Here is a 27,484-nt window from a genome sequence, read left to right as displayed (position 1 = left end):
AAGTAGTACCCTAGTCAATATAAATTGCCGCCTTAAGAGTCTTTTGATGATTTTATTCTGAACACGAATTATTTCAGCTAGTAGTACCCGAGCCGACAATGACCATTCGAGCCTTAATCTGACATTCAAATAAACACACAAAAAGAAAAATATTGTGCACAAACCTTTACATGAAAGTCACACTGCGTGTGTACTGTTTGTGTGCTTTGATCGGCAACTTGTTAAGGGCAGGTTATCCCAGGAGAAGAAGATGGTTGTTTTGAAGGTGTGAAGAACAATGGCCTTTTACTTTTGGGTGTTGCGCCAGTTGGGGTTCTTGGCAATGGTCTCTTTTTATTTGTACTGCAACCTGTTCATCAATATACATATGCACTTTGAGAACACAAATAATAAGTCAGAGTCCTATTACGCTAAAAATTATAACATGCAAACTGTAGGTGGATGGTCCACGGCCGTCCACAAGCTCAAATGACCATATATGGTGAAAAAGGCGGGACCAAACCAAATAAGCTTGCAATGCGCATGCCCGAGCATAACCGCTTGTTAGCCATTTTGAATTGTTTGCTTGAAAAGAATGTGCTACATTTATTGGATATTTTAATATGATGAATATTCTAGGTAGAGACTTTGGATAGTATTATCATTATTACGTCAAAAAAACTCAACAATTGTATTGACTTGTTGACACAAAGAAAAAGCTATTTCGAGGTTGTTATGACCATTGAATCGCTAAGTTTGAGTAAGATAGTAGTTGCAATAATCCAACTCCCAGTTATTGACCCTCCGGGTCCTGGGAGTTGCAACTGGTTTCGCGATTTACCATAGCAAAATCAGGGTGGCAGACGTTTCTCCCCCAAGACGTTTCCTCCCCAGACGTTTCCTCCCAAGACGTTTCACCCCCAAAACGGGGGTGAAACGTCTGCATAATATGTAAATGTATATTAGCAACAGTTATTTGTAATAAAGTGAAAATAAAGTATTAGTATTTTAATTGAGTGCATTTTATGTGTAAAAAAATGATGTTAGTTGAGTCCTGACTAATTGAAATATTAATTAATGATTTTATATGGTTGTTTAGGGAAGCCTCTAACAAATTTAATACTTGATTTTATAAGTGCCTTAAATTGTTCTTGCATTAATTAAGCTCATTGAAAAATTGAGTAAAATCAAAGCTTTGATGTTCTTTGATGGTCATTTTAAATGGAAAAGTATGTTACAAATTAAAATAATTATAACTATTGTATTAATCAATTGAGTAAAAGCACACCTTTGATGTTCTTTGATGGTCATTGATGGTCATTGTAAGTGGAATGGTATGCTACAAATTAAACAATTATAACTATTGTATAAATCAATTGAGTAAACAAACACCTTTTTTTTGATGATCATTTTAAGTGGAATGGTATGTTACAAAGTAAAGAATTACTATTATTGAATTAATGAATTCATGTTGCTACAAACAAATCTATAATTTAAGTTTAATAAGATATTTTCCATTACTTGTTCATTCACAGTGATTGATTTTTTTTCATTTAAAGTTAATTAATAAAAAATCCAGTTTTAAAGTAAAATCAATTTAAATAATGCTATTATAATCAGAAAATTTAAATACGGAAAAATGTTTATTATTTTAATAAAACATCTTTGTGCTTCTCGTGAAAATTTAACAAAATGTCACTTACGCTACTTTTTACATTCAGAAAATGACATGCGTTTGTTATGTCAATTTCGAAAATTGGATAAAAACATTATTTTTACCAAAAAGGTTGACTTAATATTTTATCAGTTGATGTATGTCACCTTAATAAACACAAAATTGGAAAAAAGTAAAAATGTATAAAATGTATAAAAATGTCAGTTACATGACTTATTACATTCAGTAGGCGATATGTTTTAATTATAATTTGTAAAATTAGATAAATACAACATATAAAACTGCATATTATGCACTTTTGATAAAACACAATTTATTCCCAAATTGATGTTTTATTCCCAATTCACATAATGCAGTGTTATAATGAAAATAAGCCATAAGTTATGATTTTTTAGAATGAATAATAACTATAACATATTTTTATTTTTATTTTGAGTAAATAAAGTTGTTATATGACATTAAAATTATAATTTATTACAGCCAATATTGAATTGTAGTTCTCAAAAATAATTTTGATAAATAACTATCAGTGTGTCATAGATCTTTATTAATACCATTTACCTTCCAATTTAAAAATTAATTTAATTTGAAGCCAAAAAAATGTGACAGCATTTTCATCATTTGGCTAATATTAAATAACAACCACACCTACCATTATACAAGATATTAGGCACTTAGGGTGCAATAAACAAGCATTGATTAGATTAGCAAGTGTAGTACAACAGATAACAGCTAGATTATGGGTGCAATATACAGGCCCTTTAATCAGCATTGATGAGATTAGGTGACAGGGGGATAAGATGAGATTAGCACATTATTATGCAAAAAAAAAGTTTTTAAATAGTTTATCACTGTATTAAATATTATTAATGAATAGATTTGATTTGACTTAATTGATAGTTTTATATATGGAACAGAACAGAACAGATAGTTTATTCATATAACTTGAACATTTACAGTTCATAGTTACATATACAAAACTGACAATATAATAAGCAATAAGCACATGCATAGTAATGCGAAAGTGACCAAACTAGTACATTAAAAGGTGTTATATATAATATACAATTAGTTTGTTTAACAGTATACAATTTATGAAATATTTTATTATTCGTACATAGCGATTTATATATAATGGGTATCGCCCTAGTTCCCCGTATACAGCTGAATTAGCGATACTCATTTTGACACCCAGTATTCGTTTCAAAAATCTTCTGTGAACTCTTCGCAATTAAAGAAATCCGACAACGTCCCCATATGTCTTACACATAATTTCACTTCATCATACATAGACCGAATAATTTTTAACAATCTACCGTTTATTTCGCTCTTAATAAGCTTGTACCATAGTCCGTTTCAATATATTGAATCATAACATTTCATAAGGTCGATATAGCAACAGTATAGTTTCTTTTTAGAACTAAATGTTTATCTATAAAAGCCTTTAGTAGGAAAATAGCATCCACAGTGCTATAATTTTGAATCCAAACTATGGTAGTCATAGATGCATCTGTTGTATTTCACAGTGACATCCAGTCATTTTATTATATACATACATATAAATGCATGAAAAAATATAATTGTTGACAATTATATAGTTTATTTATTTATCATATTTAACTGTTACAATGAAAACAGTTTTGAAATTAATATAAATGTGATTTAAGTTCATTTAACCATTTAATCAATTCACCAATTGACCCTATTTGATTGGATTAATTGGATTAAAAACAACAAACAACTACAGTTCCTCAACACTTATGATTTACATGCATTCCATTCACAGTTAAACCAAACAAATAATCAAACAAGCTGCTTCATAAATAAAGTTAATTGAAAACTTCATAAACAAAATAATTATTTTGATAATAAATCAAGAATAAACTTCAACCAAACAATCATACATTTATTGGGGGGGAAACGTCTGCACTTAAACCAAAGTGGGGGAGAAACGTCTGGGGAGGAAACGTCTTGGGGGAGAAACGTCTAGGGGAGGAAACGTCTTGGGGGTGAAACGTCCGGAAATCGCAAAATCACCGCCTGAAATCCGAGCGGTCATTTATTGGTAAAATTAGCAACATAAACTATTTTCTGGCATGAATAAACACAAATAGATCGTCAATATATCTATAATGAGCAAATTAAGATATCTTACATGATATGGTGTGCTCGCAGAAGAAAGATTTTAAACAAAGTTTCAAACACGTCAATCGTAAATGTAAATGTCAACTTGTTTGCATATGGAACAGTTTTTATTAACCAAAAGAAAAATTAAAGGAACGCACGCGGTGTGTTTACAACAACATGTACCAATAAACGGTTTACCTGTGCTTTTCTCCGAACATACAATTTATGTTTTTAAGAAAGGTTATTTTCAAATATTAAATATTTGTTTTAAATGGACAGAAATTTTATATATAATTTGTTCAAATTTTACTTAATACTTATGTTAATTGTATATGAATAGCGGTCAGATCTGCCGTAAGGGAATTATAATACAACATCTACAGCAGCAACATGTATTAGCTCTAAAGCATACAATTGCTTTAAGCCATATACAAAATAGAAAATAACAAAGTGTAATGCATGGATTATAAGAATTGTGATTTCCCCAGGCGATTTTAGCCCAGCGGTCTAAAATGCGAGCTTGAAATTCTCACAAGCGCTTGCTGTCTGCTTTCGGCCAATGTTCAATCAAAACATGCACGCTCTTATCAGCGGTTTGTGCATAAGGGGCTTAGATAACATGTATGAGCGATTTACGGGTCGTTCATGGGGATCATTATGGTGTTTGTCCCTAATAATGGCCGATAAGGATCTATTATTACCGGTACATGTGGAGTAAGAGCAATTAAAGATATGCTCAAATTGTTTGTTTGTTCTATTTTAATAGTTTAAACCTATTTATTGTAGCTCGATTGCATCGAAAGCCGTAGGCTTATATAAACGCTCTTGAGTCCGTTTCCTGGGACTAGAACCAGTACTTGGTGTCTTTTGGGGGAGATCGAAGGAACGCTCACAGTGGGGTTTTAACCCGTGACTTCCCGATCTCTAGGTGTACACCTTATCCACTACGCCACAGTGATCTTTTAAATATTTTATTTTTTTACGACTATTGCAGAAAATAAAAAGTATAAAAAACTTGCTTCAAAAACAAACCGTAACTGATGTGTGTTGCGGTTGTGCGTAATTTAAGTTATAAATACAATTAATTGGAATCAAACGTCTTATTTTATTGCTCTCGACCATTTACAGTAACATTACTACTCAAAATCATAGAACATTTCATACAAATGTTCGTAAAATAAACTTAACCAATTAAAAATCAGTGTTCTTTATGGCATTTGCCGAAAGTTCAACGCCAGATGTGGACTGGTAAAATAAATGTTTGTAGATACAAAATGCTCGTTTTCATTATTGTTTTGCATATCTATTCATACGACACATGTACACTAAAATGGTGTTCAAGTGTCGTATGAATAGATATATTCGCGGGAATTAATTGTGGCCACAAATAAATAAACACGAGCATTTTGTATCAGTTCTACAAAAATCTATGTAATCATATCACATCTAGCGTTGAAATTTTGGATATTGCTTTAAGGAACACTGATTGTTAAGGTGTTAACTTTATTTTACGAAAAACTTAACGAAATTTTCGTTGATTTTGAGCTTTATAGAGACTTTAAAATGTGTTCAAATTATTTTCTTAACGCCGACTATAGCTTAACAGTACCAATATTTAATATATTCAGATCCAATAGATATATAGTTTCTTTCATATTAACGAAATTCGCTATATACCTGCAACACATTTTTCTTTAGTCTTTGTGCATGACAGAATACAATCTAATAAACGACCAGTAGTTGGAAGCAAGATTTTCCATGGGTCACAGAAAGTTTTTCAATATTATTTTTGCTTTCTGTTTATTTTGGTTGTTATTTAATATTATAATATATGACTTAAATGAAATGAACTGAGGACAAATACATAAATATTAAAAGAAATGTTGTGATTTGGTAGCTCCAAAGTAGTGTGGATTTTGATTTATAACATTTAGAAAGTATATAAAGAATTCAACACCAACCGCCTGTCGCAGTGCCTGACCAAATTCCTGGGGAAATGCCAGTATATAAATATTATTCGCTTGTTATTCTTGTTTGTTTATCATAACATTTTAATTGCACAGCAACTGGAACAACGCTGACAAAGATCACACTCACATACAGAACAATTCTTTAAAACGCAACCTTTCCTAAGGCATAACACACTTTCACCCATCTCTTTAGTCAACAAAGTCTTTACTACAGACAGCCTTAAGCACTCAACACTCTTAAACGTCTCTCTCAGTCAACTGTCTCCCACTAACGAACGACCATACGGATAGACAACGGCAAGGGACGGGTTCTATATGCTTTTATTTTAATATGTATTTCAATATTTACACACATTATCAAAGCTTTACAATATGTACACTAGGAGACATACATCTATACACTGTTATTTTAATATTTATTTCATTATCACACACAGTATCAAGCTATACAATATGTACATAAGTAGACATACATCTATATACGTTTATACTAATATTTATTTTATTCCGTTAATTAACTAAGTACTAAATAGTATAGCATGAAAAAATAAAATATTTATTAAGTATTCCATACTACAGCCTTATCTCTAGGCAACCCCTTTCAGTAAAAGCTTTATCTACCCCTCGATAATCAGTACCCTCATCAGCTCTGAAATGGCCTATTGCCTTATCAAAGACATTCGCACGTGTTAACCCCTTTGTCAATGCACCGCAGAGTACATAACAGGGCGGTAGACTTGCTAAGCATGTAAGAACACCCGACACTACATCCAGATTTTTTCCGGATTTTCAGTTCAATTAGCATACAGCGCAATAACTGTTTATACAATGCCGTATCTAAAAGCACGGACTCTGCCACTAATCCGATCGCAGCGAGAATACAGTAATAAGAATGTGTCATAATTCAAACTACACTGTTATGCGGCGCAATACAATTTCAACTGCTACCACAAGACATCGTCAGATACTACAGTTAAAACAATTTGTGCAGTGTAACCTTTTCTTTTGCTTTGTTCAAATCGACAATTCACAACTTCCGCCATGAACGATTTGTTATCAAGTTTATGTTTTGAGCATTTCTCAACAAAATACACGCACATTGATGTCGATTGCAACAGGTATTGTGTTTGTAGCAATGTATTAGGTTGATTTAACTCGATTTTATGTACATATGTGAGACATTATTTTTTTACATTGAATTTAATTTGAACAAGAAGAATTATGAGCTGTACGTATGTACTCCTAAAAGCTCAGAGCATTCAAGAAGAACTAAGTAAGATAGGTCAAAGTTTATTGATCATGACTTTCATATTGATAATGTATATCTAGGCTTTAGTAAAGGAATCTTTGAGTAATATTAAAAAATCTTTCGCAATCTATAGCTTAATCATGTCTTGTTGTTATATTATAAACTTTTGTGCGTGAGCCATTTGAATATGCCCATGCCGTTTGCATTACTTTTTTAGTTGTTTCCCCTGGAAAATACTCTTCTTGCAAGCCTTCACCAATCGATAACATATTGCCGATTGTTGACTTGTTGTTGTTTTTTGGGTAAAGCTGCATGCTATTGTTAGATAATGTTTAATGTATCATTTACATTTGATTCTGTTTAAACCATAGTTAATCGATGTTTTGGCGAATTTCGTACATGCTTAACTTTCCTGATTTCCGACGTAATTTACTTTCGGATACATGCTCCTCTTGTGTTTTTTTTGCAATGTTTTCTTATGTATGCAACTTAAAAATAGCCCATGCTAAAATGTGTTATTGAGCAAGTGACTACAAATTAACAAAAAGTAATTATGATCTCATATATCAGTTAGAATTTTACAGCCATTCATTATATTAAATACACCGGTCTAGGCAATAAATTCATATATTTGCTGGTTTTAATTTAAATTCATGTAATTTTTTAATAGAATGGAAATAAACCTGTAATTTTGTCTTTCATTATGGTGTGTAAAATCACATTTAATGGAATCCAACCTTCTCTATTTCAAATACAGTAGGCGCCGTGACCTGGACGCAGATTCTAAGCAAGATGGGCCAAAAATGGGGGTAGCTTAAGAGACTTGCCCATAACAGACACGCCTGGAGGAATCTGGTTGGCGGCCTATGTCCCAGATGGGACAACAGGCGAAGAAAAGATGAACCTACTTGATTTGATAAACATTTTTGTAAGTCATTAAAGAATCAAGCAAACATTTTGTTTCCAATAAGCAATCATGTATATATCTGAAATACAAATAAAATGTTTAAGGTTCCTTGATCCTCATCTTGGTATTTAAGGGACCTTTTAACAGATTTTGGCTTTTATTGAAGTTTGTCATTAAATGCATTATATTTATAAATGTAAACATTAAATCTAAAAAGCTCAAGTAAAAAAGAAGAAAAAAAAGTAATCCTCATCTGGGCTCGAACCACTGACCTCTTGAGTAAAAGTATAACGCTCAGACCACTCGGCCATCCGTGCTCATACAATATTCTAGGTTGGCGCTAAGGAAAAAAACTTAGTCGCCAAATCTAGGGGTGTCTGCCCCCCCCCTTCCCGAAAATGTTTTGATCCTAGATTGTCTGTGGTGCGTTTTGGGGTTATTTCCTGAGCAAAATTAAGACTTTTTCTTTCTGAAATTTCCCTTTTTTGCTTGAAAATTTTTCTTTGGTGGTGAGCCACTTACTGACACTTTGCAGCCAATTTATTTGTTTAAAAAGACACCGGTGGCGTAGTGATAATGATACATTAACACCGTTAAACAGTTTTCGGTACATGTGGTATTTAGGTTTGAAGCCACTAAAACAGCCCGCCCGTCTCGGTAGTAATTATACGACATTTTATGAAATCCAAACATTACTTTTGTTCATTTTTTTTGTGTTTTTGAAGAAATGCGCAGGAAATTACTAAGTCAGCATGAGACGGTCATAGCATGTCATAAAACCGTGAGACTCACGACGAAATCGTGAGACTTGACAGGTATAGACGTTTCCGATTCTGCATTCATGTCTGCACTTTTTTAGATGTCCTCCAATCGCGAACCTAACATTTGGTCATTTCCTGAGTTTACATTATTCTGTCCTCTTTCTTTTCTAAACAATTGTGTTAATTTCTGTTGCTTCGACTTTCCATTTTCACTCACAGCATCCATTTTTCCCAGAATATGCAACCCACTTTGTAATCGGTCTTTCAAGTCGCATAGCGACTGTAAAGGGAAGTAACTCTTATCTACTTTTTTTAGCCAATCAAAATCGTTGTGTCTTGGGAAATTAGTTTATAGTGGCTATGCCAATGCCATAACTCCGCCCATCTGATTAAATGACAATTCCGTACTGGTCGATTCGATAACGTTGAATCATAACATCTATAGAATAGGTCATTACACAGCACGCTTTAGAGATTCAGTCATCACGTAAATCCCCAAGTAACCCAAATGTTCAAAAAGTCTGGTCGCAGTGTAAAGCGTGACCAATTATGACATTAGCCATGTGGATTATCGACCTAGGCGGTCGTCATTATCCCCTGGGGCCTTTCCGGTAAGGGTGTTATCTGTGTAATCTTAGCGATGTTTCTGGCGATTTTTACGGCCTGAAAACAGGCATTTAGACTGTGCATTTGTAAAGCATAGGGTCTATTTTTTTCCAATCGCCAATTTCATAAAAATCTGATTTTTAATCGCCAGCTAAGAATTGTAATCGCCAATGGCGATTTCGGCGATCGGTAACGCTAACGTAGCAATATTTAATACTTTCTATAATCTCGTAGTGTCACAAATTAAACTACAACAACAGTACTCCAAATTATTCAATTGTTTCGCTTTGCAACGCTTTATCATTTTCAGGTTGTTAATGTTAAGTATTACTGTTTTCTCACAAATATCAACTGCAACAAACATGTGCGAGTCTGAAACATTTTTTTTATTTTGTCAATTTACCAAAACATGCAAAGGCCCCTTTAAATACATGAAGCTATGTTTACAGTTGTCCATAACCACATATTGAAAAAGAATGTGCAAGCTCTATGTATTGGCACAAACAAGTTCAGCGATTTTCCTCCTTCTTTATAAAGTACCGGTAAACGGCACTTTCCCAATTACGAAAAAAATACATATTTCCCAATTGATGTCCTTAAATTCCCAATTAAAGGTAAACAAAAAAAAAAATTTTTTTTTTATTTTTTTTTTAAGCAACATTTAGTTAGTTTCCCTTTGCAGCTCTATAGCTTGAACCTAGGTTTATATAATATTGACAGCTTGAAAACACTTGGTTATCAATTTTAAAGTATTTGGGAGCAAAAAATCAAATACACCAATTTCCCAATTTGAGGTTTTCACGACTCGATTTTTCCCAATTTTGAGGTTTTCACGACTCGATTTTTCCCAATTGGACCGGTACGGGTACTTTTCCCACTTGGACAAGGAAAATCGCTGAAGTTAACAACGCCAATTGGACAGCCATCTTTGATAGTTACGTTAACAAAAAACAATGTGCTGAATCTGTTGGATTATTACTCCGGGCGAATGGTTCACGGCAAGCAATATAATGTTAGGTATACCTTCTATAATAAGGTGTGCGTACTTTAATCACATTAACATTTGAAATACTATGGAAGTACAAAAATGTCACAGGGCTCCCTCTGGCTCAACATTTTCTGTAGCCAAATTTACCTTTTTATGTCTTAATTCTTATTATTTTGGATATTTTATGGGTGATAATGCAGAAAACCTTGCAGCCAAATGATTTTTTTTGTAGCCAAATTTCCTTATTAGTAGCCATTGGCTAATTTGGCGAATGGCAGAGTAAGCCCTGCGTCAGAATGATAACAAACAGGTTTGTAATGGACATCATCTTGCAATTGCTATTTGTGTGAGTTGGATGGTAAAAAAATTCTGAATTTGTTATATGCAGGACATTTAGTAACTTAGCAACCCATGCATGTTGCAAGGGTGTCAATTGTCCGGATTATTTGGAAATCCCAATTTGAGTTCAGGATTGATTTTTAGATCAGTGTAAATCCAATGGTTTATTTTAAGGGGGTGAGAACAAATATTGTAATAGCTTCCTGGGCATGCTGGAAAAGTGCGCTTGGTATTGATTTTTCCAGGTCTTTTTATTATGCCCCCCTTTGAAGAAGAGGGGGTATATTGCTTTGCACATGTCGGTCGGTCGGTCTGTCGGTCGGTCTGTCGGTCGGTCCGTCCATCAGGTGGTTTCCGGAGGATAACTCAAGAACGCTTGGGCCTAGGATCATGAAACTTCATAGGTTCATTGATCATGACTCGCAGATAACCCCTATTGATTTTGAGGTCACTAGGTCAAAGGTCAAGGTCACGGTGACCCAAAATAGTAAAATGGTTTCCGGATGATAACTCAAGGACGCTTAGGCCTAGGATCATGAAACTTGATAGGTAGATTGATCATGACTCGCAGATGAACCCTATCGATTTTAAGGTCACTAGGTCAAAGGTCAAGGTCACAGTGACCCGAAATAGTAAAATGGTTTCCGGATGATAACTCAAGAACGCTTATGCCTAGGATCAGGTCACTAGTTATTGTCTGATTGGTAAGCCGCTGACACAGACATGAAACGTAACTGACCAAACCTCTTGGCTACTTTCCGAAAATCTTACATACTACGAAATGTTGCCTATGTCCCCCATCTTTAAATTTCCATTTTCTGCTGACAAACTAAATGCATATATTATTTCATTTTGCAAAGGACGTATCTGGATATATTTTTGGAAAGTTGTTTTCGGATATGGTATGGTTAGTTGATTAACATTTATTATCAATGTTTTTTATAACATTTATATAAAATGGCAAATACACATTGAGTGTTACTGGTGGTCTGGCTAATATTATTTTGCATTTTACTCACCAGAAATAGCAACTAAAAGACTATAAAAAGAACAATAAACTATGGCTCGGGGGCTCTACCTGTACGGGACCAACGGCCTCAGACTCCCGACTTTATTATTCAGATTTCAAATTTGGGACATTTGACACCCATGATGTTGTGTCATGTAACAACCGTCTATATATAAAAATTTATTTTATTTATAGGATATGTAGAAGATTTGGTGATGCAATCATTGGATTTCATTTTGTTGTTTGTCGACCTACTTTTAGTTTTTAGTGCTCAGCATAACTATGGCTGTCAAAACACAATCGTATTAAGATGTACAAAATTAATAGTGCTTCAAATTATACAAGACTTTCTTTTTGTTTTAGATGTTTTTCAGTTTCACCTGAAGACGTTTCCCACCAACCATCCTGTCTTGAAAGAAATTACTTTTGAACCCGATTTTCTGGTAATACTGCTTTTTTAAAATACAGTTAATATTAATGAATTATGAACATTTCATAAGGATCTCAAGGGTCACAACAGGTATATATATATAATATATATATCAAGATTTTCCATAGGCAGTTAGAGCACAGCCGGCTGGCATAGGCTGGACAAGTTAACAAAAAAAAATTAATATCTCATGTGTACAAAAATACTTTGCATTGCAGAGAACATTAAGATCATTTTATTTCTGTGAAAATGGTCAAAGTTGGTTTTACAAAATTATATCCTGAATGCTTTTAGGGCCTTAAATGATATATGGAAACAAGCATATTTAATAATGAAAAGGAATTGTTGAGTTTTTGTTACTCTTATTAAAGATTTACATAAAGACCGTTTTTAGCTCACCTGAGCACAATGTGCTCATGGTGAGCTTTTGTGATCGTCTTTTGTCCGTCATGCGTTGTGCGGCGTCAACATTTGCATTGTTTACACTCTAGAGGCCACATTTATTTCCAATCTTCGTGAAGTTTGGTCGGAAGATTGATCTCAATGATTTCTTGGATGAGTTCGAAAATGGTTACCGTAAAACGCTGTGTATAAAGCGCATTTATGTATAGCGCGCATCAACTTTTTGAAAAAATATCGGGAAGGCAAAATTTCCGTACCATAGATTCACTGAAAATTGTTTAATTTATATTGCCAATCTCATGTGTTATTTTATTTTTCAATAATTAATTATCTTAAAGACGATAACGATAAAGATACAACTTGTTTGTGTGTGTTTTTTTAAATTATAATATTACGTGTAAATGTTTCGATTTAAATGAATTATGCATGAAATGGACAAACTCGAGGATACCATTGAGGTTTTCATCATAAGTCTCCAAAGTAACTGTCCACGATTTTATCATGGAGGAGTACACATTGCGGACCAATTAGTGTGCTTAGTATAACTAAGACACTGAAATTTTTTATTGGTATTGGCACGGGGTTTTTCACACATGGCTTATTCACAACCGCGCATTTTATTTACATTTCCCATCTCACGCTTTCTTTCGAGCGTCTATAATTGACAGGAGACTTTGACAACTCAAACTTCTCAACACCATTACTGACATTACCAGCGTTAAACAAACAATGGAGGTTTGAAGTCGTTTGCCGGTTTGCATGTTTTGATAATAGCCCAGCTACACAAAATTTGACAGGTGACGCAAATTGCTCGATAATCACAACCCCAATCTTGACAAGACGTATGAAAACGTGTAAACAAACACAACATCAATTTTATGAACACTTTTGAAAAGCAAGAAAAATAATAATAAATGTATCGGGAAAGGCCTTGCCGGCATACTATTGAAAATTGACAAGTGCCCCTTAATAAGTTGTGTAACCCTAGTACAGTTGGGTATAATATTTTTGGAAAAAACAATAAAGTTTAAATAAAAAGATCTTTGTTTTTCATTTTCTTCTTCAAAATTATTTGATTTCAATGCTCTGTATGTACCTGAAAAAGATAGAAAATATTAATGTTAACTTTATAATGTTTGTCCATCTTATTCAGATTGTAAATATAACACAATTATTAACATAGTTACAGTTAAAACACCGGGGAACAGAATGATGTGAATTACTGCAATTGGGTAACTGACAGTGAAAAAATGTCTTGGCATGGCTGTAGTTGTGCATAACACGCATCAAGTTATTAAAATTAAATTTGGGGGTAAAAATGTGCGCCTTAAACACAACCTTTTACGGTACGTTTGCTTGAAAAACATGGCTGCCAAGGGGCGGGGCATTTATCCTTAAATGGCTATAGTAAAATATAGTAACACTCTAGAGGCCACATTCATTGTCTGATCTTCATGAAACATGGTCAGAAGATTCATCCCAATAATATCTTTGACGAGCTTAAAAATGGTGCCGGTTGGTTGAAAAACATGGCATTTAGGAGTTGGGGCATTTTCCTTATATGGCTATAGTTAAACCTTGTTAACACTCTAGAGGCCACATTTATTGTCTGATTTTCATGAAACTTGGTCAGAAAATTTGTCACAATGATATCTTGGATTAGTTCGAAAATGGTTTTGGTTGCTTTAAAAACATGGCCTCCAGGGGGCGGGGCATTTTTCCTTATATGGTTATATACAGTCAAAACTGACCTAACGGCCACCTGAATTTACCGGTCACCTGCAGACAACGGTCAGTCTGGAATCCCCCTGACAAAAAACACTATATTACACTTGAATTTAATGGCCACCTGACCATAACGGCCAACGGCCACTATAATCCATTTCGAAATTCATGTTTGACCTGAAATCAACGGTCACGCGTCAGTCGTCTCGAGTCGCGAAAATTAAAATCACAGCACATTATTTGTCCGTCTATTTTGCGTTTAAAGCGTCTGTAAGCGGTAATTGTCTATGATATTATAAAAGCGGCCCGCTGCGAGTAAACAAATTATAAGGTGTTGAGAAGGTTTCTTTTCCGGGGATAATTGTGATGGCATCTTTAAAAGAAAATATATCAGAGTTTATGACTTGTTGAAAGTAATTATCGCTAAATTAAATGACCGCTATTTCTTTGAATTAGAACGGTACAATTACACCGTACTATCGGTTTATGACACCGAATCCGCTTTTTAGACTTTACGGACGTAACGTCAACGGAACATGACAAGCTTTATTTACTGAATGAATGAGATGCATGAGTAAACAATTATACCAGCATTGATAAAGTCATTTTTTAATTTAACAATATGAAATTAAATCAATCTAAAATTATTCTCTATTATTCAATGTACACGCGTAAGTTAATGCTGTTTTTATGATTTGTTAATGCAATGAGCATTAGTTTTACACTGTATGCAAACAACTGGGTGGGGTAACGACGTAGTAATACTACCAACTGACCAACCTTCTTAAAATTGTGATCCGAATTCAACGGTCACCTGTGGACAACGGTCACTTTGATCATTTCCCTTGACTGACCGCTGAATTCAGGTTTAGTAAAACCTTGTTAACACTTTAGAAGCCACATTTATTGTCTGATCATCATGAAATTTGGTCAGAAGATTGGTCTCAATGATATCTTGGATGAGTTTGAAAATGGTTACGTTTGTTTGAAAAACATGGCTGCCAAGGGCGGGCATTTTTCCTAATATGGCTTTATATTGCTATAGTAAAATCTTGTAAACACTCTAGAAGCCACATTTATTGTCCGATCTTCATGAAACATAGTTAGAAGATTCACCCCATTATATCTTTGACGAGTTCAAAACTGATGCCGTTTGGTTGAAAAACATGGTTGCCAGGGGGCAGAGCATTTTTCCTTCTATGGCTATAGTAAAACCTTTTTAATATTCTAGAGGCAGAAGACTTTTTGAAAATGATACAGAGCTCCAGACAAGGTTTTGTGAAATTCTTAACGTACTACCAGATTTTAAAAAAGAACTCTGAAATTTTATTCTTAACGTTACTACTTAGTTTTGGAAAATAATTCTTAACTTTTCTAAATGCCCAAAAAATAAATAATAATGGTTATTTTCATGCAACAAATCAAAATAAACATACTAGCAACTTTATTTATACGAGTTCAATAGTGTCTATTCAGTATCATACAATTTTATTTTTCAAATACCTTCATATGCCCAAACTGTGCTTAGATCGCATGCCTTCGATGAATTTTTACATATTTCACAATTAAAACAGTTCTCCCCTTCAATCTGTTCAACGATTAGCCACGTGAATTGTCCCTTCCACTCGTTCAATGTTTTGTTTTGTTTAAGTTTGGACCCGTCGTATTTTTTGTTTAGCTTTTCCAACTTTGTTGGCAACTGAACATACAACATCGTATAAGATCTTTACTATAATGTCTTTCTTAACATTCAACTTCGGCTCACTTTGCAAACAATATGTTAAAAGCGTGGCTTTGCACGCTTTTCAGTTTTTTAGGACGCTCTCTGGAACCGCCATTGTTTTTTGACAGATAGACTGTACACGCCGCTTTTATTGGAAAAAATGCGCTTTGTTAAACAAACCCGATAACCATTCTATATAAGCACCGAAAAGATCTTTCATGCGCGAAAAGAACTCAATCAAAATAGATACAAACCGATGCAAAAATAATATATTCGTAACTTGATTTTTTAATTCATAATGGTACGTCAAGATTCTAAAATAAATACGTAACAGACTTGAAAATAATTCGTAATTACGAAAATACGACCCTTATCTGGAGCTCTGTGATATCTTGGATGAGTTTGAAAATTGTTCAAGTTGGTGGAAAAACATGGCCACCAAGGGGGCATGGCAATTTTCCTTATATGGCTATAGTAAAACCTTGTTAACACTCTAGTGGTCACATTTATTGTCTGATCTTCATGAAACTTGGTCAGAAGATTTGTCCCGATGATATCTTGGAATAGTTCGAAAATGGTTTTGGTTGCTATAAAAACATGGCCACCAGGGAGCGGGGCTTTTTTCCTTACATGGCTATATATATGGCTTTAGTAAAAGCTTGTTAACACTCTAGAGGCCACATTTATTGTCTGATCATCATGAAACTTGTTTAGAAGATTTGTCCAAATGATATCTTGGATGAGTTCGAAAATGGTTCCAGTTGGTGGAAAAACATAGCCGCCAAGGGGGCATGGCAATAGAAGCCACTTTTATTGTCAGATCATTATGAAACTTGGTCAGAAGATTTGTCCCAATGATATCTTAGATAAGTTCGAAAATGGTTCCAGTTGCTTGAAAAACATGGTCACCTGGGGGCTGGGCATTTTTCCTTATATGGCTTCATGAATCTTCATAAAACTTGGTCAGAATTTTTGTTTAAATGATATCTTTGATGTGTATGAAAATGGTTCTGGTCTGTTGAAAAATATGGCTGCCAGGATGTTCACTAGTCATGAAAGTTGGTGAGAATATGTGTTCTAATTACATCTTGGGCTGCACAGAAGAGGTCAGTTCCTTTGAATCTCAGCTGAGCGACTTTGGGTCTTTCAGGCCCTCTTGTTATTGTCAATACTAAGTATATCACTTAAACTGTCGCGTAATTTTATATTCAATCTAAATTTAAATTCACTCGTTATTTCTTAATATAAACAGTGCTCGATGCTCGCACATCACTTAGCTTGATCCATTCATGGTCTAATGGAATTCCCCATCCCACATTTCACTTTGTTTATGCACTTCCTTAAAATGGCAGAGGTCTGTTTTTATGAATATTTGTCATACTTTGTTTTTGAATATACACATGATAATTATACTGGATTACCGTAATTACTCTTAAGTTTTCGGACACCCTCTTTTTTAGCAAAAATAATTATGTTTGTGACTGTTAACTTTAGACATAGGGTTTTTGTCCATTATTAAAGTCTCTTAAGTTTCAGACAATGTGTTTAACCGCGCGATTCTACATACTTTGACCCTGTTTTTGCTTATCTTGTGACACTTCGATCATAGATTCTTACAGCCGGATTGAGGTAATACAACCGGTCGGATGCATGACTGAGGGCAAAAATAACATTACATTAGCATTATTGTTTAATAGCCATGTATACACCTGTAGAATATAATGGATACACCCAACAGCATTTTAAACAGTGTCGTCATTTCTCGGAAGCAGAATGTTTTCATTTTTATTCCCCCTTTCGAAGAAAAGGGGGTATATAGTTTTCCCTTTTTCCGTCAGTCTGTCTGTCAGTCTGTCACACTTTTTGTGTCCGCTCTCTAATTCAAATAGTTTTGATCCGATCTTTACCAAACTTGGTCAGAAGTTGTATCTAGACAATATACAGGTCAAGTTCGAATATGGGTCATGCCAGGTCAAAAACTAGGTCACAGGGTCACTAAGTGCATTTCGAGGATTTAGCATGGTGTCCGCTCTCTATTTGAAGTAGTTTTCATCTGATCTTTACCAAACTTGGTCAGAAGTCAGAAGTTGTATCAAGAAAATATCTATCACAGATTTAGCATGGTGTCGGCTCTCTAGTTTATGTGGCTTTCTGATTTATTTTGATATTCTAAGACGTCCGAAGGAGAGCATAGTGACCGGACGTCACAATTTGCGTTTAGATTTCTATGTCGCTTCAGATAGCATTTTAATATTTTGCATGCATGTGTATATGGACAAGGCCTTTTCATACGCACACAAATTTTGAATCCTGTGACCTTGAACTTAGGGTCAGTGTTTAGGTTTCGAAATCTGCGTTTTGGTTTCGAAAAAAGCTCATAACTACCAAGCGTTTATAGGGGGCATAAGTCATCCTATGGTGACAGCTCTTGTTTGTTCTATATCATTTCAGGCAAGAAATAGCAGAGCTGTGAAGTTGTATTTATTTTTGAAGCAGAAAGAGAAGTGTTTATCACAATACAATTATTGTACATTAATTTGTTGTATTTATTTAAAAATAATTATCATTTTTGGACATTAATTGTTTTCTCTAAATTTTCGGACATCTGTAATTTTTTACTAGTTTTCGTATCTAAATCGAAAAAAAAATGTGTCCCAAACATAGAATAATTACGGTATAGTGAAATTGATAGGGTTCGAACATATATATATATCCAGGGATAAACACAAAAATAATTTGGTGGGGGATATCAATTCAACGAATATGCTTGTAAAAATTTGAAGTCATAGTCCGTCCGCCAGTCCGTCCGGATTATTTGTCATCAGATCTTCACCAAACTTCATGAAAATGTGTAAGGCAATAACATCTAGGTCAAGTTAGATAATGGGCCAAATTGACCCAGACACTCTTGAGTTATGGCCCTTGAATCATTGTAAAATTGGGTTTTTAGCTCGACTATTATATATGATATATAAATAGTGGAGCTATCCTACCAGGGCCCTCACACTACTTTGGGGGAAGGGGTCTGCAGCCCTTAGGAGGGGGAATTTTCGCGGCATTTCCCTTTTTGGGGGATTTTTTTTACTTACTCTCTCATTATTTCATTTTTACATGTTTGCACTATTAAGTATGTTTGAAAAGATTAAATTGAAATAGAATTGAGATATAATAATCATGAGACACATCTTTTTATTTTAAAAAAAAATAAATTTTTTTTTTGGGGGGGGGGGGGATTTTTCCCCAAAAAAGGGGAAAAAAGTATACTTTTCAGGTGGGGGACTGCCGCCGAAATTCGGCGGCAGATTTGATAGATTGAGGGCCCTGCCTACTCACCCTGGTGTCGGCGTTCCCGTGTGCGTGAGCGTTGGAATGTATAAGTTTGCGTACCACCACAAATATTTCCTATTACCCTTGACATATTGCTTTCATATTTTGCATACTTCTTTACCAACATGACCCCAATCTATAAACAATAACAGACAACTGTAACAAGCATTTTGTAAGAATTGTGGCCCTTTTTATGCCCCCGGATCGAAAGATCGGGGGTATATTTTTTTGGCCTGTCTGTCATTCATTGTGTGTGTCCTGAAACTTTAACCTTGGTTTAAGTTTTGCGATTACTTAAGGAAATATTGAACATAGCAACTTGATATTTGGCATGCATGTGTATCTCATGGAGCTGCACATTTTGAGTGGTGAAAGGTCAAGGTCATCCTTCAAGGTCAAAGGTCAAAAAAATACATTCAAAGCGGCGCAATAGGGGGCATTGTGTTTCTGACAAACACACCTCTTGTTTTCAATTAGAATATGCATATTATTGATAAATCTATGTTAAAGTTTGCGTACCATATCAAATATTCTCAATGTACATTGTTATATTGCTTTTATATTTTGCATACTGTGAAACCATTTATTTTCGTCAGCACGAAATTTTGTCCTTTAAAAAAAAAATGACTATTTCGTCAGCACTTAAATTCATCCATTTCTGGTTTTGAAAAAAAAAAGCGTCCGATTTGTTTGTATTACATGTAATACGCGGTTGCGAAAAATTCGTGCTGAGGAAAGAGGGGTGACACTTGGTAGTCACTTGCAAGAGGTGGGCCTTGTTTTGCATATGCCAATTAACAAGTCTGTTATTTCAGGTGATAGTAACTGTCCCTTATATTTTTAATAGTATTGTCTTTAATCCGGATTCGCAGCGTGTTGGCTGTATAAACTGCAACACCAATGAAAAACACAATACACACAATGGGTAATAAAGTTGTTAACAATTAGCGCTAATCAACACTATTCTACCTAAACGAAGTGGATGCATTCGATACAGCCTTATTGCATTCGCCTTTTACAGGAAATGTCAGTTGTCAGTACACTGTATAATGTACACCCCTTTGTGTCAAAACCCGATTTAACTTGAGTGTGACTAGTCGACTGTTAAATGTTCTTTGTATTAATACCATCCAGGTATCTGTACCATAAGTATACCAGTCTACAAACAAGATGCGCGCTTCCGCATATGGGTATTTGGACGTTAAAAAAATTGACCTACGGTTTAGCGTGCATGCCGTAGAACGCATTTAGCAATATAACTCGTTTTTTTTCCCACTATTTCTTTACTTGCAAAAAATACTAGTGGCTTATAACTTACCTTGCAATCTTTTTTTGCTCGCATTTTGCGAGTGTGCGAGTGTTAATTTCAAGCCCTGTGTGTATGCGTGGATTACGCTGGATTTAAATGCCTCATGCTTACGGTAATTCAGTCTTATTTGTTTCAAATATGGGACATGATTGTTCGTTAGGATCTTGAATTGGTCCATCGGTCGAAGGACGAAAAAGACGAAACTTAAAGTCTGACGAATTATAATGGTTTCACAGTACTTCTTCACCAACATGATTGCAATCTATAAACATGAGCAGACAACTGTAACAAGCATTTTGTAAGAATTATGTTCCCTTTTTATACCTAGAAAAATGCAAATTTGGTTCAGTTTTGTGTTTAGGTTAATTTTATTCTTAAGTATCAAAGCTATTGCTTTCAGACTTATAAAACTCGCTAACTATCATAAGGGGACTGTACAGGGCAAGTTGCATAACTCTTGTTGGCACTTTTAGGGAATAATGGCCCTTTTTTGTCTTAGTAACTTTGAATATTTTGTTAAATTATGTTTATATCGACTTTACTTATAAAGTATCAGAGCTATTGCTTTCAAACTTCAATTACTTTCTTCCTATCATGAGGGTACTGTACCTTGCAAGTTGAATTTGACCTTGACATTTGTATGACCTTGACTCTCATGGTAAAATTAAAAAAAATTGCTTATATTGCCATAACTTTTTTTATTTATGATCATACTTTGACAAAACAATACTTACCTGACACACCACAATGGACTCCACCTTACCCCATGCCCCGTCCCAAATCTCCTCCCCCTACCCCCCAAAAAAATAAAAAATAAATTCTTATTTTTGAAAGATCATCTAATAAATGCCCACACACCCCAAGTTCCCCATGATGGCTTACGACCAAATTGAACCAGATACTCCTGCGTTTTTTCTCGTTTCCACCCAATAACTCCTGCGATTGTCATTGTAAATTCACTATGCGTCATGAAAATGTGAAAGGCAATAACATCTAGGTCAAGTTTGATAATCAGTCAAATTTACCCAGACACTTCTGAGTTACGGCCCTTGAATCATCGAAAAATCTAAAATATCCTGTATTAACATAATGTTTCCATCAAAGCATCTTCCAATTATCAGAGCATCTTCGGGGGCATGTCTCATCCTTCGGAGACAGCTCATGTTTGAAAATCCGTTTAGTTTTCAAGTCCTACTCTTCTTTAATCTTGAGATTTAATGATTGTTTAGCAATATTAAGTTTTAATCAAAATGTTTACAAAGGTTCACAATTTGCTGGAGATCTTTTAGGTTTTTGCCACGAATTGTTGAGAGACCTTCAGGAGATGGATGTTCAGCAGCTGTATGTTCATCTAGGCTCCAACTACTTTCTCGGTAATGAATTGGTGTTTTACTGGTACATAAACAAGAATAAAAAAAATACATTTTCATGGCATTTCTATAAAATAAATATAATATAAATTTGCAAAAATAAAATGTTATTTCTTATAGAGAACTTACAATGATTGTAAAATACATTCTAATTTATTAAATAAGCAGTTCACACTATTTTATTATGCAAATAAATAGGACTGTGTTTTTCATGATTTGCTGTTTGCAAAGCCAATTTATTTTAAATTGACATAGGCTATTAGCAATAAATGTTTTATTTCAGCATACTATATACTTCATAATGATGTTTATTTGTTTATGTCTCTTTACTGGTCTTTAAGTGCAGTGATTTTTTTTGCTCAAATTTACAGCCGATTTTCGGCTGCTTCACAATCGCAAAAATACACGTTTTTTCCAAAAAATCTGACCAAAATTTCCCCCCAAAAAAAAACAACTTCCAAAAAAAAAAATATATATATTTTTTTTTTTTTTTTTTTTTTTTTAGAAAGAAGTCTCATATAACTTAATTATGATTTCTTAAATCTAGGTCTCAACTTTATTTTTTAAACTTCTTACAAAATATATAACTTGAATTTAGTCATTTTTGTCCATAAATCATTCCCAAACTTCCCAATTTGACCAGACTCCTTTTCTAGAAAACTCCCTGAACACGCACTTAAAAACAATATCACTTCTGTTACTTATAATCCTATTTATAATGCTAAATTTTTCCCAATTTCATGGTTTATCACGCTATTTTTCCCAATTTCACGATTTATCGCGCTAATTTTCCCAATTCAAATGGCACAGGCTGTAACAAATTAAAGCAAAAAGAATCACTGTATTGATTGTGAAAAAAAAAGTAGAAATGTGTTAACCTCACATGCTTTAACAATTAAATTGAAACTAATCTGCCATCAACATAAAGTGTATATGTGCAAGATCTAATCCCCAGTGAATCACACAATACTGTGGTTTTTACCCTTGAACATCTGTATGACAAATTTAAAGCTCTAGTTTCCCATATTGTTTTTGTTGCTGATGAAACTGGCAAAAACTCTTCAGTTGTTGACCTTATATTTACATATTTATTAGAATAATTGTTTTGAAATATTTCCAGAGATGTAGCTGACTTGTGCGATTTGGTCTATCAGGTCAGTCCAGACACGTTGACTTGTGCGAAGTGCTTCCTCGGTGTGCAGATTACAGACAAGGTTGTTGGATACCAGAAGGACGTCTGACTGCCATGCAGAAATGGATTAAACGAGCCAACTCACTACTTCTGGACTACTGTCGTAGATTGTTTTTTTGGTAGGTTTCTGGTATATCAGAAGGTAATTAACATCTTAAACATGTTTTTATGTATTTCAAATCATAAAAAAATGTGAGCTTCACCTTTGAATGTTTGTCACAACAATCAATGCAGTTGTCTTTTTATACATTCTTCCGTCAAGCGTTTATTATGCAAACACCTTGAGGGGCATTCCTTACCGAGGAGACCAATGTCGGCCGTCTAAGTGGAACAGTTTTAACTTGATCATATTAAAACTTTATGATAAGGCTTTAGGGCATAATATCAGAGTTCGACAACCAGGCATATTGCTTCAAGCACTAATTAATCATGACCCTTATAAAAATAAGGCCATTTTAACCTCTGCTCTCTAACTCAGTTTAGATTGGATAATCCTTGAACTTTGTGATAATTTAGGTGGATATTATATCTCGGCAAAGTAGATAAACCCTCTTGTCAAAGTTGGCTTTTATGGCATAAACACAACTTGTTTAATCCTTGTAACATGACTTTTTTCATCATATGCTAAAAAGTTTCAAAGTGAATGCTTCTTTTTCAAATAAGCCATTTGGGGTTATTCCAAATCACTATTTGTGACAACTTAAATTTGAGGTTTGTAATGTTTGACATGCAGATTGACATCAAAAATTCACTTTAGATACATGGGTTGTGTTGTTAATTATAATAACGATTTTTTTAATATTACCAAAGTTATTATAGTTGATACTAAATGTGCTGAATTTATGATGTCAAAATTATATAGGGCATGAACTTGTTTAAGTCCAATCTGTAGAACCGGACCTTCATTTGCAAGTGATACATATGTAATGCAACTAAAGCTATGTTCTTTTTTCCCTCCCTACACCTGAGCCTGAAGTGCTCAAAGTGAGCTATCGTGTTCAACCATGTCTGTCGTCACAGTGTGTTTTGTCAACTGATTAATGGTTGCTTCTCATTTTTGTTACCAAACATAGTGTAAAGCATTAAGCATAGCTTTTCTCTGCCTGTTTATCTGTATGTCCATATTTTTTAATGTCCATAGGCTTTTGTTTTAATTTCCTCTTTAACTAATGGTGGATGTTTCCAAACTTATTCAGTATGCAATTTTCAAATACATTACAACAAATCTCCAACATGTCGAGATGATGCATATCCAACAATACCAATATCTCTAGTTTGAAGGTCAAGGTCGCACTTATGTGATCAACTGTAAAATGTAGGCATAATACAGCTTCAATTGACTGTCACCTCTTCATTCATCAATCAATTTTAATTGGCACCTGCAACAGGCGTTCACAGTTCACCATGAGTAGTCACAGTGTATCATCCATCTCCCTTATGCACAAGTCAAGGTCAAGCTAAGAGGTCAAAAGTGATTTTGGCATAATACAGGTTATCCAGACTGTTACTCTTTATTAATCAACTAAATTATCAAAGATATGTTCCAGATTTGCAGACAGTGTGTTGTGTATTAATATTTTATCTTTCTTCAGAAAAAGGATCATCTGGAAAGTATCTTGTGCTTGCCTTAAAGGCTGATGGCATGGGAAGGAATCAGGCTTTGAGCCGATAATTTTTGCAAGAGAGATTTTTGGCCAGTTATGGTTTTGTGACTCTCGCTGAAACTGCCCTGATTTAAGGCTGACAATTCACATGAAATTGACATGAGGGTTTATAAATTATCCATGGTCCTGACCCCTTTATTATCTGAAATCCCTGTTTGTGCATATTATATAACATAATGAGAACACCCTTTGGGCGACCTAAATTTGTATTTTAATCAGTTTCTTGTCTTGACCATTATTTTGACATTATCATCAAAACTTGTTAGTTTCCTACAGGTGGAACAGGAGAGCGACTTATGGTTTGCGCTCTTTGTTTCTTTCTGTCTGACATACTTTTCTGGATCATGCGATAAATTTAAAAGTTCTTCATATTTTTTCATGAAACTTGAAACATGGACAGATGGCAATATGTATATTATGCATGTCATTTCATTTTGTTCCTACGTCAAGAATTCTGGTTGCTTTGGCAACAAATAGACTAGAAATATTGCTAAAAATGGTGGATCCTGCGATCCTGCTAAAATAGCTACAGTAGAGGACTTTTATTGCTTGGCAATAGTCTTGTTTAATATGTTTGTTGTTTTGATGTTCCATTAAAAAGAGATAAATAGTGAGATACTAAATATTTTAAACATCGGCCTCAAATCTGCAACTAAAAGGAATAAACTATGTATGGGCCCAAATTTGGCAGAATTATGGCCCTTGCTCATTTTTGTGAAGCTCCTCAGCTGAAATCATCATTTAGCAGTCGCAATGGTTGAGCGGTTGAGGAGGCATGCATTGCGTCATACTACCTGCTCAGACTATATCATTGTAATGCCTTATCCAAATAACACAAATGTTCACCATGTGCAAATGTCTTGTTGCCTGTATAACTCTATTAGCTCAAAAGTAAAAAGCATTTGAACTTGCACACTTTGGTATGTAAGTTTAATTTTGTTTGGACATTTAAATTGTTTTGAAACTAAAGATTGTTGTGGGGGCATTAAGCTTCTCTTTCAAATGTTTAATTGTGATTATTTTTTTCAGTTTGGTGGACAAAACATGCTGATCAAAAAGAATGTGTACCACAGGGGCCGGTGTTTTCATTTGAGTGATTGTCAAGAAGAAGAGATGAGAAATGTTATCATCATATTGTACACTCGACATTTATAGTGTACAGCTCAATCATGTATTGAACTGGTGTTGTAGAATATAATTGGAGATACAATGTGAACATTCTAACATTATATATAAGATGATATTTCAAAAGCAATAAGTAATAAAAAGTATAAAAATGAAGAAAAACAGTAAACCATGTGTTTCAGAGGTTTAAACTAAGTGCAGTGGAAGTGACTAGTTAACTGTTGATCATAAGCTACACTGGTGGAAAAAATAGTGGGAATTACTATTTAGAAAACTGTTAAACCTTGGACAACAGTTGTGGAACTTCATAAATGACTTTATCCCACTTTAACAGCGAAATCGGTTGATTAAAGCCCCGTTGATTAAATTTCATCTATAATCAACGGCAAGGCTATAATCAATGGCACGAAATGACGTCATCAACTGCCGAACCGGGACTACTTTTTCCCACGCACCTCGTCACCTGTGTTTGCCAAGTGCATCAATAATAAAAACAATCTCAAATGTTTGTCAATCTTAATGACCTTAAAACAAAGGAAAGTAGCAAAAAAACGAGTTTTTTGTCATTTATTGTCATTAAAACCTAGTATTAGGTAAATTTAACACTATGCAAATAGGTTCTGTTGTTGTTGCTCCCCTTTGAAGAAGTCAGTTCGAGTTGCTCCCCTTTGACCGTAGAAAACAATCGTCTGGACCAAGAAATCCTGTGTTCATTTACAAGATGTACTCGGATATGCGTCCATCTGATTTTTCTTTAAAGCATCTTTTCTACCTGGCAATACGCACAAATGACACTGCATCCCGGTGATTCTTGCGTCAACAATTGGGTGTCAACAAGTTAGGTCAGATGCTGAAGGCCATGGCAAAAGACGCCGGCTTTCTCAAGCACAAGAGAATAACGAACCACTCAGTTCGCAAATTCCTGGTCCAAAAACTTCCAAATGCAAACATTCCACCCACTGAAACCATGGCCATAACAGGGCACAACAATGTCCAGTCCATAACCAATTATTCCAACATATCTGTTGAACAGAAGCAAAAGTGTTCATTCTTGCTCAGTCCAGTAAATGTAACAATCCAACAGATTCCTCTTGTTCACCTTCACGCACTGAAACTATGGCCGAAATGCAGCCTAGACAACCGATGTCTACCGTCGAACAAGTTGATCTTGATGTTCGCCCCACCCAGTCACTTCACTTGCAAATGTCTTTCTCTAGTTCGAACAACTTTGCCTCACAATTCTTTGGTGCCACTTTCAACATTCAAAATGTTAATGTATATAATTAGCTTAAATCCAAGTAATCTTTGTTATTTTGTCACGAAATAACCACATATTATAACAAAGAAGGAAATATTGTGCACCTCGTGATCGACTCGATAGTTTGATATCGAAAATGAATTGTGTGTGGTGTTAGGCTACGTTGTAAACAAATGTAGTTCCTTGTATATAACAACTTAATGCCATATTGATATCATAAAACTTAAAGATTTGCAATTCAATATGATTAAAAGTGTAATAAATAACGCTCGACACTTTGTTACAGAACGATATTCTGATTTAAAAAAAAATGATTATTTGATCAGCGGTTATTTTTGGAACGCGGAGT

The 27,484-nt window shown here is 34.5% G+C and overlaps 1 protein-coding gene and 2 long non-coding RNA genes across 4 annotated transcripts in view; 2 read left to right on the top strand and 1 right to left on the bottom strand.

The window, feature by feature from the left end:
- The window catches only part of LOC127837590 (uncharacterized), a 208,137-nt gene that overhangs the window by 66,343 nt on the left and 114,310 nt on the right, over nucleotides 1-27,484 (top strand). The gene's annotated exons all lie outside the window — the stretch shown is intronic.
- The window catches only part of LOC127837618 (uncharacterized), a 107,741-nt gene that overhangs the window by 1,207 nt on the left and 79,050 nt on the right, over nucleotides 1-27,484 (bottom strand). Inside the window, exon 2 of the long non-coding RNA XR_008029372.1 lies at nucleotides 165-349. This is a non-coding gene — a long non-coding RNA (uncharacterized LOC127837618). The remainder of the gene's footprint in view (nucleotides 1-164; nucleotides 350-27,484) is intronic.
- On the top strand, nucleotides 626-26,796 carry LOC127837603 (uncharacterized). Of its 2 annotated transcripts, none has more exons than XR_008029354.1 (6): nucleotides 626-739; nucleotides 7,758-7,928; nucleotides 11,974-12,053; nucleotides 21,816-21,899; nucleotides 23,017-23,207; nucleotides 25,782-26,796. It is a non-coding gene; the product is annotated as an uncharacterized LOC127837603 (long non-coding RNA). The 2 variants fall into 2 exon arrangements; XR_008029353.1 differs by lacking the exon at nucleotides 626-739 and adding an exon at nucleotides 6,795-6,869.

The sequence above is a fragment of the Dreissena polymorpha genome, chromosome 7 (assembly GCF_020536995.1).
Source record: "Dreissena polymorpha isolate Duluth1 chromosome 7, UMN_Dpol_1.0, whole genome shotgun sequence".
In the NCBI taxonomy this organism is placed as follows: Eukaryota; Metazoa; Mollusca; class Bivalvia; order Myida; family Dreissenidae; genus Dreissena; species Dreissena polymorpha.
The sequence above is the reverse complement of the archived record's forward strand: the minus strand, read 5'-3'. Positions and strand labels throughout refer to the sequence as shown.